The 5,999-nt window shown below is 34.4% G+C and overlaps 1 long non-coding RNA gene across 5 annotated transcripts; it reads left to right on the plus strand.

Moving 5' to 3' along the window:
- Window positions 1–1,224: 1,224 nt before the first annotated feature.
- On the plus strand, window positions 1,225–4,225 carry LOC131599115 (uncharacterized). Of its 5 annotated transcripts, none has more exons than XR_009282572.1 (8): window positions 1,225–1,380; window positions 1,743–2,031; window positions 2,203–2,291; window positions 2,450–2,561; window positions 2,658–2,772; window positions 2,856–2,932; window positions 3,274–3,417; window positions 3,986–4,225. It is a non-coding gene; the product is annotated as an uncharacterized LOC131599115 (long non-coding RNA). The 5 variants fall into 5 exon arrangements; XR_009282573.1 differs by having other exon boundaries at window positions 2,453–2,561; XR_009282574.1 differs by having other exon boundaries at window positions 1,743–2,291; window positions 3,214–3,417.
- The last annotated feature ends 1,774 nt before the right edge of the window (window positions 4,226–5,999 follow it).

The raw sequence follows: 5,999 nt of genomic DNA on the forward strand, positions 1-5,999 counted from the left end.
AAGATATGGATTTGAGACAATTCATCAAACCCATGACCTTTGCATTTTCTAACCATGGACTTGAACCTCTCCCATGCTTCATTGAGAGATTCATTCGGACCTTGAGAGAACACCGCAATAGAAGTTTTCGCTTCCATGAACCTATTGTGAGGGAAAAACCGATCCAGAAACTTCTCTTCTAAATCGTTCCAATTTGTCATGACATTATTTGGTTGATCAAGGTACCATTCCTTAGCTTTTCCAATTAAGGAATGAGGAAAGAGTCTCCTGAACACCTGTTCTTCTTCGGCTTCCGGAGCACCAATTGTTCCGGTGATCTCGTAGAACTTTGTTAGATAAGTAAATGAATCCTCGTGATCTGCCCCTGTGAACGGATTTTGGTATAATAATTGAAGTAACCCCGTTTTCATTTCGGAGTTTCTTCCATTGGCCTGATCACGAGAAAATTGTGCATTGAGACGAGGGTTGTTAACACAAGGCCCTCGAGCTGGAACATTAGGATCCGCTGCCATTTCTTCCTCAACCAAGTTTTCTATTGGAGTTGAAGAAGAAGATGCTTCTTGTTGTTGTCTTCTTTCCCTAGCTAGTAGTCTCCTCCTACGAGTTTTGCTATTCTCTCTACGCGCAGTCCTTTCAATCTCAGGATCAAAAAGGAGTTGATCTGCAGGTACACGTCCTCGCATAAACTGTAATCTGAAAAACTAACCAAGCAAATTAACAAACACAAGGAATATACACTACAAGAAAAAATGAGTTTTACGACACATAGGTTGCGACAGTTCCCATAAAACTGCCATTATTCTTGGACTGCGACAGTTGTCACGACAATTAGACCCAACAGTCGCAAATTTTTTAGCATGTTGAGTAACATAATTGCGACAGTTACCATAAAATCGCCCTTATTCCTGGACTGCGACAGTTAGACCCAATTGTCGCAGATTTTTTGGCATGTTGAGTAACATAATTGCAACTGTTACCAAAGAGCCGCCCTCTTTCCACACTTGCGACTGTTTGAACAACCTGTCGCGACTACTTTACCCCATCATAATCATTACTTTTTATTCTTTTATTTTCTCATTTTTTTTATTTCCCTACCTTTTCACTTTTATTAATTAATTATAATAATAATAATTACTAATTATTATTATTTATATTAATAATAGTAGTATTTATAATACAACAGTAATATCAATACATATTCAATAAAAAATAGAATTATAGTACCAACCTATTAAAAAATGAGAAAGCTTTCAAACGCATACTGTTTCACGCTCATGAATCTCAAATTCTTCCTCTTGCACCGACAACCTTCCTTCTTTCGGTTCACCGTCCTCAGTTATCCATAAACCGTCCGCCGCCCTCGTCTTTATCATGACCTTGGTTAGCTTCTTCCTCTCTATATCTTCTCTAATAGAAATTTATGGTTTCTCTCAATGTTTCAACTCTTTCTTACAAAACCCTAAAACTAACTAAAATTTGACCCCTCTTTCTTTCTCCTTATCTATCAATCAATTGTAGCAACATAGAACAATAAGAAGGTTTAATTTCTATGAAAAAAGTGATTTAGGGTTTAAGTTTTATCAACCAGAAAAATGTTGATTTTATACTCTTGTATCTAAAAAATTTATTTGATTAAGTGTTAGAGCTTTAATGAAGATAGACTACTCGAGGAAGAGTGTCACGAGTATATGAATGTGAATGCCTTTGTTTATTTAATATTTGAGTTGTTATTCATTCTGCAGGTGACCCTGTTTCAATTTATAGTGTTGTGTAAGCTTTGAAGATTTAAGATTGGGCTATTGAGGTGGCTAGCCAAGAGGAATTAATGGATGCACTGGAAGCTTGTTTAATTGGAGTTTTTATATCTTTTCAAGCCTCTGCTTTTCAGACTAATACACCATGTAGTGTCTCAGATTGATGTAGCGGACAGAAGTTGAGCCTATTGCTTCTTCTGCAGCTGGAACTCCAAGTGAGCCAATGAACATCATGATTGTCTTGCAACCTGTGCTCAAGAAGTCACTGGCATATGGTGTAAGTGTGGTTGATTGTTCCTTTGTGAAATTCTATGGCTATCACATTTTATTAGTCAATTATTACTTGGTTAGGCTTTGAAATACTTATCTAGATCATGGTTTATTTCTTAGCTTTCTTTTGTTTTTATCGTGCTAATTATTGTTGGCCTTTTCCTTGCAATTGTGTAAGATTGATTCCAAGGGAAAAGCTTGGAAAATGATTGGTTGCTCCTGTGCGGTTGTCAAGGAATGACCTTAAGAACCAATATTTTTAAAATGGTACGTATTTGTCCCAAAAATTTTGCTTGTCAATGTTAAGCTACTTGTTCTCTTGTTTTTATTGGGTAAACTTTTCTGTATGCACTCACTACAAGAAAAATTGTATTTTACCACAAATGGATAAGGGCAAGTCTTACTTATCTGTCATAACTTGTTAGTAGAGGCAGTTAATGCGGCAGTTAATCACATAAGCTGAGTGGTGGCGTGGAATCTTGGCGGGCTTCTATCGAAGTGTAAAGGCTACTCAGATGGGATTATCACTTAATGTTGGTCAGTGTTCCATTCAACCTTCGAACTCTGGTTCTACCAAAAATTTACCCTTAAATGCATTTCATTGTTTTTCTTCTGATTTATTTTTTCTGCTAGACATGTCATGATATCCACGGTGTTCATAGAACCACTCCCCATGATTGACATTGTAGCTCAAATATTAGGAGAAGAGTTTCACTTAAAGCCATTGTCGGATGCAGATCGCATCAAGGTAAGAAATTTATTTTACCATGGCAACTTGAAAGGGAAGCACTATTTTCTGACCAAGAAATATTTATGATATAACTCAAGCAGATTAAGAAAGCCTTAAGAGGTGTGAAAGTAAAAATTACAAGGGCATGTGAATGTAGAAATGACAGAGCCTCAACAAGGTTAGCTTTGGACACCACTTGTATCTTATTTCTCTTGTAATATTTTCAATGTTTCTTTCCCCTGTTTCCAAAAATTTGATAGCAAGCAATATCTGAACTGTGCATGTTGACATATTTTAAAAACCATTTTTTAACTGTCAGATTTCACAATATTAACTTATTTGCAACTCTGTTCGATTACGTCTTTTTAAAATTAAAAAAATGTGTGAAATGTAGCATTTGAGATGGTTCTACAAATATCTAATATTGGTAGGTATTGATTGATTTTCTTTTGTCAAAAGAAGCATCATGTCATGATGTTTGGAAGTATATTTATAGAATCTTCATGTGTATACAAAAAGGAAATTGGCAAAAAGGGAGAAGCTAGAATAAATGAAGTCTATGGATCCAGGCTCTTCTACGATGGCAGCGTCAAAGGTTGCGTTAGCGGTTGTCTAGCTAAGAAATTGGTGCAGTTGCTCATTGTTTATTGGAAGCGGCGAGAGGTATGTCACTCAATCTGAAATTTCATAAATCAAATTTGTTTTTATCGCATGGTTGTTTTTGTTTTCCCTACTTTTGCTTAATATCATTTAGTGAATTGCATTGCTTTGTGAATTATGATGCTTGTTGCTATGCTTATAAGATAAATACACCGGGTTTTTGATACAAATCTTAACATCTCTTTTGCATATTTCTTACTCTTTATTTATTCTCTCAAAAAGTTGTTTTAGATTCTTAATGAAATACTAAGTTTTTTACTTATCAAACCTTGAATTTGAGATTTTTTAGTGTGTCTGATTGTGTCAAAGAATGGTTTTCTACATGTAGTTGGTTAGATCAACAATTTAGTACTTCTTAGTGAGTAGCATGTTGGTACAAGTGATTAGTGTTAAAGTTTATGCTTGTGAATAGATGATATTAAGAGTTGGAATAAAGTTAGAATTTAGTTTTTTATTTTGTTTTTTATAATAATGCTAAAAAATTGGGGATGAAATAATTATTTTTATACACTTAAAGTTTAAGATCAATAGTATTATTCTAAAGAGTATATTATTTTAATACTTTTTTCAGGGATTAAAATCACGTTGATTGTAACGTTTTTCTGAAACTAGCCATCGGGTTGAAGATAATGGGTCATCAAGAAGGATTGATTGTATGGAAGAAAATTGGTCATCAAGAATTTTTCTATGTATTTTGGGCATTATAATGCTTATTATTATATCATTGGAATTTGTTATTATAACATTAGAATTTGATATTTTTTCGGTGTATTGTACTACATGATTATGAAACTAGTATTTTTTGACATTATGATTTTTCGGTATACAGAATAAAATATTAATCTTTAAAGAAAAATATAATACTATAAATAAAAAAAATTGAGATTATAATAAATTAAGTAAAACAATCTAATAAAGAATATTATTTAAAAAAAATAGAATATTATAAATCAAATTATGATAGTTTTTAACGCCAGAATTTCAAACTCACGACGGTTTGAAACCGTTGCAAACAGAATTGAAAAAATAATTTAGCCTCATATTCACGACTGTTTATAACCGTCGTTACTAGCAAATTACGACATTTTCTTAACCGTCGCGATTGTATCGACGGTTGGGGTGACAGTTTTAGCAACCGTTGCAATAACCCCTGCCGACACACATTTCTGCGACAGTTATACAACTGTCGCGCCTTGAAGATTGTGGCGGTTCAAACCGTCGTAACTTGCCAAAATCAACTGTCGCAATTTGCTAATTTTCTTGTAGTGATAAATTTAGAAACAAGGGATAAATTATAAGACTCAATACAAAACAAACTATTGCAATGCTTGCAATATCTGAACAACAATCCCTGGCAACGACGCCATTTTGTTGAAAGAGTATTGTGGTGTACTTTTCGTTTATATCGTATCCACAGGGATTATTGCGATATCACCGCCGTTCTGTAGCCTATTTTGTCTGGAGTTAATGTTACTTTAGTTTTGAGTTTGCAAAAGATCATTCAACAATTTTAGTAGCAAAGAGTAAATTTATGAAAGTTCTAAGTTAAAGAAAATGTATCAAGATTCGATTTCATCGACCTAAATTTGTATGTCTCCTTATAAATATATGTATATGAACTAGTTAACGATCAATATAATTACGTATCGACGTCTATATCTTCCGTGTCCGCAACAATATAGCTAGGTTTACCGTATTGTTTAATCGACGATATCTCCACCGTTTAAACAATACAAATAACGTTTTAAAACCGATACTAAGTAAACATCAAACGCTAAATCCATGTCTGCAACTTATAGTTTGATAGATGATAAGTTAGGTCTAGATACAAACATTGATGTCTCAAACATTTATATCATAGAAAAGCTTTAATAAACAAACTAAACCATCTACATTGATCATCACTTGTTCATACACAATATATATTCACAAGAAATACATACAAAAGGCTAGGAAGATTACATCTTATCTTGATACAAAAGAGATTTAGCTATCCATGAGAATGGTAGCTTGCTCAAGAAGGAAAGGATGAAGATCAACAAGCATCTACGGCGATCAAGGCTTCGAATCTTCAACTCTTAGTTTGCTACAGTGTTTTGTGCTCCTTTAGCTCTTAAGAATGTCAAGAAGTAGGATGAAAATATCTGAATGCTCCTTTTATAGTAATTCTGAATTCTGCCCAGGGCGCGTCGCGCCCTCCAGCGTGCTACGCGCCATTACACTTAAAAGTTAAACCGCCCAGACGCGCGACGCGTGCAAATCTCTGCTTGAAGCTTCACAAAATATCTTGCCCAGGGCGCGACGCGCCCACATCAGCGTGCGACGCGCGCAAACTTCTGCCCATCACTCTTCAATCAGGGCCAAAACAAGCTCCAAACTTCACAAAATTGGCTAAAACCTACACAATCATAACTAAAACACATATTAACATAAAATGAAAGTTAAAAGTTATAAACTATAAATAATTATCTAAAACTTCACAGAATTAAAAGCATACTCGATAAAATCGGTCGAAAGGTGCCACTAATTAAACTAAATATTAACACAATTTGACACCTAACAGAAACCCATCCCAAAACCCCTAA

This window comes from Vicia villosa, linkage group LG4 (genome assembly GCF_029867415.1).
Source record: "Vicia villosa cultivar HV-30 ecotype Madison, WI linkage group LG4, Vvil1.0, whole genome shotgun sequence".
Classification (NCBI taxonomy): Eukaryota; Viridiplantae; Streptophyta; class Magnoliopsida; order Fabales; family Fabaceae; genus Vicia; species Vicia villosa.